The sequence below is a fragment of the Zingiber officinale genome, chromosome 10B (genome assembly GCF_018446385.1).
Source record: "Zingiber officinale cultivar Zhangliang chromosome 10B, Zo_v1.1, whole genome shotgun sequence".
Taxonomy (NCBI): Eukaryota; Viridiplantae; Streptophyta; class Magnoliopsida; order Zingiberales; family Zingiberaceae; genus Zingiber; species Zingiber officinale.
The window spans coordinates 55,817,856-55,827,603 of NC_056005.1; positions in this window are offsets into that span (position 1 = coordinate 55,817,856).

Consider the following 9,748-nt stretch of genomic DNA (forward strand, 5'->3'; position numbering starts at 1 on the left):
AAAAAATGAAATATACTTCCTGTGAAATTAATTCAGATATAAATAAAATCATATACACCCATATTTTTTTTTGTCAGTAAATATAAAGTCGATAAGACTCTATACTATAAGAACCCGAATCATCCCGGCTAAAAATCACATGTCTAAAGTGGTACTCAAATTATTTGCTTGCCAACTACTCATTATTCATATAACACTTGAATTTATGATACAAATAAAATTTTATATACTACACTTTAATCATGTGAATGATGCAATCTCGAGCAAACCACACCTTTAAATACCCATTTGTTTCGAGCATTTAAGAGTTATGCATGCAAAAGATACAGTAATTAAAAAATAAATATTATTAGAAAAATAATCTTATAAAATTTTTAAAATTTTTTTAGGATTTAATCAGAATGTATAATACATGTAAGAGGATAAATTTATTAGACTTAGAAAAAATCTATTTGGAATATCAATTAAGATAGAAGTTGATTGATTTAATTAGGATAAGATTGTGACTAATTAACCTAAGTATTTATATAAATACCTAGTTTTTATTTTCCGCATCCAGTATCTCTTTTGTTCCCTATTCTCCCGATTTCCACTGCTATTTCTCCTCCTTGTGCCATCGCCACCTAAACACCAGCGCCACCCGACCAACGATGCCACAACCGTTGTTGTCGCGAGGGGTTGAAGGTGTCAACCCTCCCATCGCGCTTCCCATCTCTCCTATCTCCCTCTCTATCGCCTCACTCTAGCGGATGAGGTTTGTTAGGCAACGCCGAGGATCCACCTCCCTTTGACTGCCCCCTTATTTGTCGCCGCCTTCCCCCCTTGTCCGGCCACCGTAACCACCACCGTGGCTAGATGCGGCTAGCCCATGGCCATCACCTTTTCTCCATTGCCCAATTCATCGGCTCGGCCACTGCCTAACGTCGTCGCCCGATCATGTTGGTGTCACTCAGTCGTCGCCGGCCTCCTCTACCCCAGCTTGGCACTGTCTGGCCTTCCTCTTTCCGATTCATCACTGTTATCTCCCCTCATTGCCGGGTCACAAGAATGATAGGCACCACTCCCTGAACGCCTAACTGTCAAGCGGAGGTATGTGCTCTATTTAGATTCCGAGAGGAGGAAATTATAAGAGACACCATCTCCTTTTTAGATACGAAGAGGAGAGCTCCAACTCCTCACGACTACGTCTAAGATATTCATTGTGCAGTTATGGATATGAGTGGAGAGTTCCATTTCATCATAGCTGTATTTTATTCCTTCATCGAGTTACTGTCGATCTGGTCTTGGTAAGATGTTCTCAGTATCATATTGGTAGATAATTGATTTCATTCCTATATTGAATTAGTTTTTAGTTACATACAGCTCTATAAGAGGGGATGAGTTAGGTTTCATTGAATTGGAAACATTTGTTAACAGTAAGGCTAAGATTGGTTTATTCATTTCCCTATCATAGTTAGTAGTTGATACAATAGATTGAATGATAGGTTAATTGATTATAGAAGTTGATTAATTTGTATTAGATTGATTAATGGATGGATTCGGTGAATATATGGATAATCCATTATTAATTGGATTTATTAGGTTGTTAGATCATGTCTTGATTTTGATGAAAACATGATCATTATTAGGATTATTAAAATGGTTATCAAATTTAGATGAGTTTTAGAAATGATTCATGTTTAAATCTAATCTAATTAGGTTGTGAAATAGTCAGGGTTAATTGAAGAATTAAATCTAATCAAATAAAGATGATGGATTGATTAAGACTAAACTGGCTTAACTCTAGTTTAAGTGGTGAATTGTATTAGGAATATCTAAATATTGATTAGGGGTTAATCAAAGATCCTGTTAAATTATAGTTACCTTAATTAGTTTGAGGATTTTATTTAGCTATTTAATTCAGATAAAATTAACTAAATAAAATATATTGATGCATCACTTTGATTCAAGACGAGCGTTTTGATATGGGATTGTTTAGCATGATTGAAAGATAAAGGTCGGTATTTCTTCTTTGACCTCTATAGTTTTTTTAACTTAGTGTATGGTTATTTTTAATTGATGGATTGGATCATTTTACTTTAAATCTACTCATATTTATCCTTGTTTAATACTTACATGTTTGATCTTAGAGATGATCTACTTATTTCTTATACATTCTTGGCTTTAGATATCTATACTCTTGTAACGCCCAAAAATTCTCAAATTAATTTTTAGAAATACTCTATTATTTTTCTGGAATTTTAGGATATTTTTATGGAATTTTTAGAATAGCCGAAGTAGTAAAATTAAATAAAAACAAAAAATAGCTTAAGCGGGGATTGAACCCGCGACCTATGGACTCAATGACATATAGGGCAACTTAGTAACCAGGGGGCCCCAGCAGGGGTGTGCTGAAAGAAGAGGAGAGAAATTATATTTAAGATTTAGTTGGGTCACATTAACCACTTAATATAAATAGGGGATTTAAGTGGAGAGTTATTATTTTTGAACGACAACTCTCTTTTCCCTCACCCTCACCCGACGCCCCCCCCCCCCCCCCCCCCCCTCTCTCCCTCACCTCTCGGTGCCAAGCCCAAGAGACCTAGGGTTCCATCCCTAGGGTCGTAGGAGCACCCTCCGGTGACAACTCCGGCATTAGGACGCTCCCCTCCGCGAGAAGGAAGCGTAGACGTAAGAGGATCGTCGAAACGATCTTCTTCTCCGGAAACCTAGCGATCGGATTGTAAGAAAATTTAGCGCAGGAAGTAAGTAACCCCTCACCTGCAGTATAAGTAGTTAATCGTGCATTTTTATGCTTTTAGCTCAGTCTTATGCAGATTATTCAATTAAGGAGACTTAGAGCACACCAGGTGTTCGATAGAATTACTAGTACAGTTAAATGCCACAGTAGGCATTCTAATAGCTTAGTTAAATGCCATAAATGCATTTAAATAGCATGCTTAATCTTGCCTCAGTTTATAGAGGACTACGATCCAATGGGTGGGCTCCCATAGTCGCCTCTAGATTCATATAACCTAGCTCTAGGTTCAGATAACCTAGTAAAAGCAAGATAAGATAAAACAGTTTATAAACAGTATTTTACTTTTATCAGTGGCACTGTACTGGACTCTCAGTTGTCCTTGGGTTGGGCTCCCATAGTCGTCCCTAGGTTTAGATAACCTAGTAACCCTACTAGATTCGGGACTTGCTACCTCGGGCCTAGTTAGGGGTGCGCGCATAGCAAGTACGGTTGCCGGGCCCATCAGCAGCATGATTACTATTTTTATCTATTTATATAAATAGTTTTCAAACTTCACAAACTAGATATATGAATACAACTCAGCTTCAGTTTAGTTTTCTTATTGATATAGCAAGTAGGTTCATGTTCAGTTTTGATTGCTATGACTTGTATGTCCATATGCCATGTTTTTAGCATGTTCAGCATGATCATCAGCATGTATTTCAAAAAGCATTCCTTGAAAGCATGTTTCCTTCAAATGCATGTTTTGTGAGGTAGATGGTTTCTTACTAAGCTCCCAAGCTTATAGTTTCCTTTTTCCTTATACTGCAGATAAAGGTAAAGGGAAGATGGATTAGTGGAGGCTGGAGGGCAATGCAAAAGATGTGTGTGAGAAGGACTTGGAATAAAGACCCTTGGGAAATTAGCCCATCTGAAGATTTAGAATTTCTTATCTTGTTACTTTTCTGCACTTTTAAGATGCTAAGTATCATGAATTGTGAACGTATGCACCATATCATGCTTAGACCACTAGATGTCTTGATGTTAGTTAAATAACTAGGAATGATGCAAGTAATGACATGTCTAGTAAGTTAGTAATGCTTTAAGTTGATACAATTGTGTTGTATGTGGATTGTGGTGAAATGCAGCAGAAACTGCAGAAATCAGAGCTCCAATCGATCAGTCGATCGATTGGAGGGTCCCCAATCGATCAACCAATCGATTGGGAGGTGATCTGGTGTGTACAAAAAGCTGATGAATCGATCAGCTGATCGATTGGCCATGGATTGATTAGCCGATCGATCGGGAAATGATCGGTCGTGTACAGAGAGCTGTTGAATCGATCATTGGATCGATTGGATAGACTGGATCGATCATCCGATCGATCCAGAATTAACTTCCGTGCACAGTAGCACGTTGAATCGATCAGTGGATCGATCAAATAACTTCAAACGATCAGCCGATCGATTGGAAAGCCTGATTTCACTAGAAGTGTCTGATTTTAGCTTTTTGACCAAAGGAAAAGTTTAGGTTCCCTTCTTTAGTATATGTACGACAATGAAAAAGGTATTTAGAACACAAGTTACATATTTTATTGGTCATTAGCAGAGTGAGAATTTGTTTAGTACAACTTTCCGCACTTTATAGTTCAGTTTAGCATAATGATTGTAACCCCCGACCTTACAACCTACTCAGTAGAAGGCGGGTCGTTATAGAGTGGTATCAGAGCAAGTTTCATACTTCCTCCACACACACATCAGCATTGAACCTGCAGCTTCCAAGTAAGAATATCTCCCACTTTACTTATGTTTCTTGCTTCCATGTTTATAGATAAACTAAAGCATGTTTATGTATGATAGCATCTAACATGATAATAGAAGTTATGTACCTATGATTGTATTAGTTATGTATGTCCTTTACTTATGTCTCTGATCACCGAGCACTACCAAAATAGTATCAAGCAGCAGAAGCAAGCCTTTTCAGAGTCCAAAGGCCAAGGAGGCTCAGGTACTCAGAAACACCAGGGCCACAACTCTAACTGGAAAGGGAACTCCAGTAGTAAACGTAAACTAGGGAGTTACCCAAAAGGAGGACCAGCTAGTAAACAGCCTAGCTATCCCAAGTGTTCTACTTGTGGGAAATTCCACCCCGGAGTTTGTCGCAAGTGCACACGAGGATGTTTCGAATGTGGCCAGGAAGGGCATATGGCTAAGCAATGCCCGAAGAAGACCAGTTTTCCCCACCGCAGCTGGTTCAGTATGGAGACAAACCAACCCAGTTGCACCAGATGCAGGCTGCTTTAGATGGTCCACACATCAGCCAGGGCAGACTGGAAGCCCCCTCAGCCACGACAAATGCGAGGATCTACTCACTCACCAGAGAGGATGTAGCAAATGCCTCGACAATTGTTACAGGTCAGATCAGTATTTTACAGCAAAGTGCAACTGTCTTATTCGATACTGGGGCAACCCATTCTTATATATCCAGGGCATTTGCCGAAAAGTTAGCAAGACCTCCAGATGCACTTAGTGGTCAGTTTCAAACAACACTACCTTCAGGAGAAATCATGGCATCCACGCACTGGCTTCGAGCAGTGCCAGTCATTATAGCAGACAGAGAGCTTTTTGGTGATCTGATAGTGCTAGATATGATTGATTATGATGTCATCTTGGGAATGGACTTTCTAATCAAGTACGGCGCCTCCATAGAGTGCCGTAAATAGAAAGTTGTATTCCAACCTGAAGCAGGAGTGCAGTTTGGGTACATCGGAGAACCAAAGAGAAATGCCAAGAAGTTTCTCTCAGCTTTGAAAGCACAGAAACTATTGGATTCAGGATGTACGGGGTTCTTAGCACATGTAGTTAATATCAGTCAGGACAAGGACCAAAAGATAGAAGAGGTCCGAGTTGTATGTGACTACCCTACAGTTTTCCCTGAAGAGTTACCAGGCCTAACACCAGACAGGGAGATTGAATTTGAGATAGAACTTGTTCCCGGTACAAATCCCATCTCCAAAGCACCCTACCGCATGACTCTAGTAGAACTAAAGGAACTTCAGGAGCAACTACATGAGCTGCTTGACAAGAGCTTCATATGCTCTAGTCACTCACCATGGGGAGCACCTGTATTGTTCGTGAAGAAGAAGGACGGGAGCATGCGCCTGTGTATAAACTACCGGGCACTAAACCAAGTCACGATTAAGAACAGGTATCCTCTTCCTAGGATAGATGACCTCTTTGATCAGCTAAAGGGAGCAGCAGTGTTCTCTAAAATAGACCTCAGATCGGGATACCACCAAGTGAGAGTTAAAGAGGGTGATATACCCAAGACAACTTTCAGGATCAGATACGGACATTATGAGTTTGTAGTCATGCCCTTTGGCGTGACGAATGCTCCAACTACCTTCATGGATCTCATGAACAGAGTATTCAGAGAATACTTAGATAAGTTTGTTATCGTGTTCATTGACGATATCCTTATCTATTCCATAACTCAGGAAGAACACGCAGAGCACCTGAAGATAGTACTGCGACCCTTCAGCAGAACCAGTTGTGTGCCAAGTTCACGAAATGTGAATTCTGGCTCGATTAGGTATCCTTTCTAGGTCACATCATCTCCAGAGATAGTATCATGGTAGACCCCAATAAGATAGAGGCTGTGAGTAACTAGAAAAGACCTAAGAACGCCAGTGAAATCAGAAGTTTTCTTGGACTAGCAGGCTATTACAGAAAATTCGTAGAGGATTTCTCCAGGATAGCCTCCCCACTAACAGCTCTCACCAGGAAGAACAGAAAATTTAAGTGGACAGAGGACTGTAAGAATAGTTTCATGGAGCTCAAAAGAAGATTAACCAGTGCTCCCATTCTGACTCTGCCAGAAAACGCAGACAGCTTTGATATTTACAGTGACGCCTCTAAATTGGGACTAGGAGCAGTACTGATGCAAAATGGCAAGGTGATCACCTACGCCTCCAGACAACTCAAGGACTATGAGAGGAACTACCCTACTCATGACCTTGAGCTTGCAGCAGTTGTCTTCGCCCTCAAAATTTAGAGACACTACTTGTATGGAGCTCAGTGTAGAGTGTATACAGATCATCAGAGTCTGAAGTATTTCTTCACTCAGAAGGATCTGAATATGCGACAGCGCAGATGGCTTGAGCTGGTCAAAGACTACGACATAAACATCCTCTACCATCCAAGAAAGGCCAATAAAGTGGCAGACGCACTTAGCAGGAAGTCCAATGTGTTTGATCGAAAGCGCTAGAGGGGGGGGGGGGTGAATAGCGCTCGTGACTTTCACTTTTTCAGAATCGTAAAACTGTTTGAGTAAATGCAGCGAAAATAAAAACAATCACACAAAGAGGCAAACTATTTACTTCGTTCGGAGCCTAGATCGACTCCTACTCGAAGGCCCGCGATCCTTGATCGCTTTCGGTGGGCAACAACTATAAGCATGATAATTTGTACAATTATAGGAATTTATAGCTCATAAACTTTATACCGACAACTAAATATGGAGAAGCATAGTTCCGGGTCGTTGGTGTCGCGTCGCAGCACTTTTGGGTCGTCAGGTTCGCAGCACGAAGCAAGAGATTATTCAGAGAGCGTTGTTCTGGAAGAGATGCTCGAACACTGCTTATAAACGGTGTTGGAGGCGCCTCCAAGGCTGTCCGAGGTGCCTCCAAGCCCCGGGTCGCACGCGTCAATAAGCGCTGATCAAGTCGCGCATTATCCCTCTGAAGGCGCCTTCATGCGCCTTCAAGGCGCCTCCATGCTGCGGTCCAAGGCGCCTTCATTGCCCTTTAAGGCGCCTCCAACTCCAGCGCACTGCCAGCTCACCTTCGCACCCGAGGCGCCTCCAAGCTCCATGGAGGCGCCTCGGACACTGTTCATCCGAGTTCTTCTTTGTGTTTTTGGTACTTGCAAGTATGTTAATCCAAAAATACCTGCACCACAAAGTTAATACAAAATAGTATGAATATGAAGTAATGACAGTCTTCGGACTGTCCGAGTCTGACTTCGGGTTTCCGTCCGGAAACCCTAGGTCGACCCGACGCCTACTGTTCCCTTTACGGGGAACGCGTCCTCACCTACTTCACTCAGGAGATTTACCTGTTGCCAGTGCAATCCTCCAAATCGACTGGACTTTTGCTCAGCATTCGACGCTTCCAGACTTTCTGCTGGACATCCGCTTCCCGGCTAGTCCAGTCTTCCACCTGGTTTGCAACACCAGGACTTTCCACCTAGGGTTACCACCCCCTAGGACTTTTGCCTGAAGCCATCGACCTGCCAAGACTTTCCGCATAGGGTTACCACCTCCTATGACCTAGGGTTACCACCCCCTAGGGTTTTCCCTTTGCCTAACCGCAACTAGGACTTTCCTGAAACACTCAACAAAGCTGTCAGATCACAAAATACCTTAACTCTGAATCCTTTGCCATTATCAAAACCTCGGGTTCGATCGTCGGATGCTTCCCGCACCAACAATCCTCCTTTTTTATTATGGCAACAAGAAATTCAAAGTTAAGAAAAAAACATGCAATACCAAATAGATGCATAAAGTTTTAACCAAGCTCAAGTAAATAAACTTTAAATGTTCAAGCATAGTTAAGCTGGAAACTTTTAATTTTGTAATACTAGACTCCCCCTTAATAAAAGTCGTCTTTTGTTCTTTGAATTTTTCCTACTCTCTTTTGTTCTTTGAATTTTTCCTACTCTCCCCCTTTGCCATTTATCAAAAATATACCAACTCGAAATAAGGCTGAGCTTTTCAGAAATATAGACAAGGTTAAAAAAAAACATTTTTGTTGAAAACTTTACTTAGTTCATTTTAAATTTTGTAAAAAATTTAATTCACTAAAAAACAACTTTAACTAAGTTTGAAAGTATTTGCTAAACTATAGAAATTATTTAGTTAAACCTTTTGCAAATACTTTAGTTGAATCCTGAAGAGGTCTTAAAGGATGATTTTGAAAAGATGTAAGGGTTTGAAAATATAGCTAAAGTTTTAAAGTATTTAGGGTAATAATATTCTCAAATTTGAAAAATATTTAGTTTAAGAGTTTTGTTAGCAAGGAGGGAGTAGCCAAATGTTTAGTTGAGTTAGATTCAGTTTGTCCTTAAGTCCAAGCATAAGTTAAGTTAAGGAGTTTTTGAATTATCCAATTAGATATCAGAGTCCTAATTTGATTTGATCAGGTATCAGAGCCTCAACGTATAAGTATGCTTAAACATAAAATTTTCAATCTCTTTACCAACTGTCTAACCTTTAGCTACTTGCTGATTGCTTAGAGGGCAACAGCTTTCACTTGGTTAGTCAAGTTAAGTCAATTGATCCAGTTAGATTTGACTAAGGCTGGATGACTTAACATGATTAATGTCTATTGCTTGTTTAACGCCTAAACTCATATTGATGCACAGATATAAGCATTCTTGAGTCCAGGCTGAACCCTATGCATCTCACGCCGTTCTATGTTTTTCAAGCACAAGCAAGGTAAGCCTAGGTGTTTGTGAGATGCTCTGGCTGATTCCTAGGGGAACATGATTTCTAGGGGAAAACTTAGGCTAATTCCGAATTTTTGAAAAAAATCTAATTAAATTGGAATTTTGAAATTTTATTTTTCCTAGAATTTGAAAAATGATAAGTAAAACAAGATAACAAAATGAGACACCTACTCTACCCAACACATTCCTATTTGCCTTCTAAGTGAACTGAACTCAAGTTCAGGTAAGGGTTTTGTAAAGATGTCAGCTAGATTTGATTTGGACTCAACATGGTTGAGTGCAATTTCACCTTTAGCTACATGATCTCTTACAAAGTGGTGTTTTACCTCTATGTGTTTAGTCCTAGAATGGTGAATAGGATTTTTGGTCAGATTAATTGAGCTGATATTATCAATAAAGATTTTTGTATTTTTATATTCTAGTTGATAGTCTTTTAACGTGTGCATCATCCACAATAGTTGAGATGCACATTCTCCTAGAGCTATGTATTCAGCTTCTGTAGTGGATAGAGCAACACAATGTT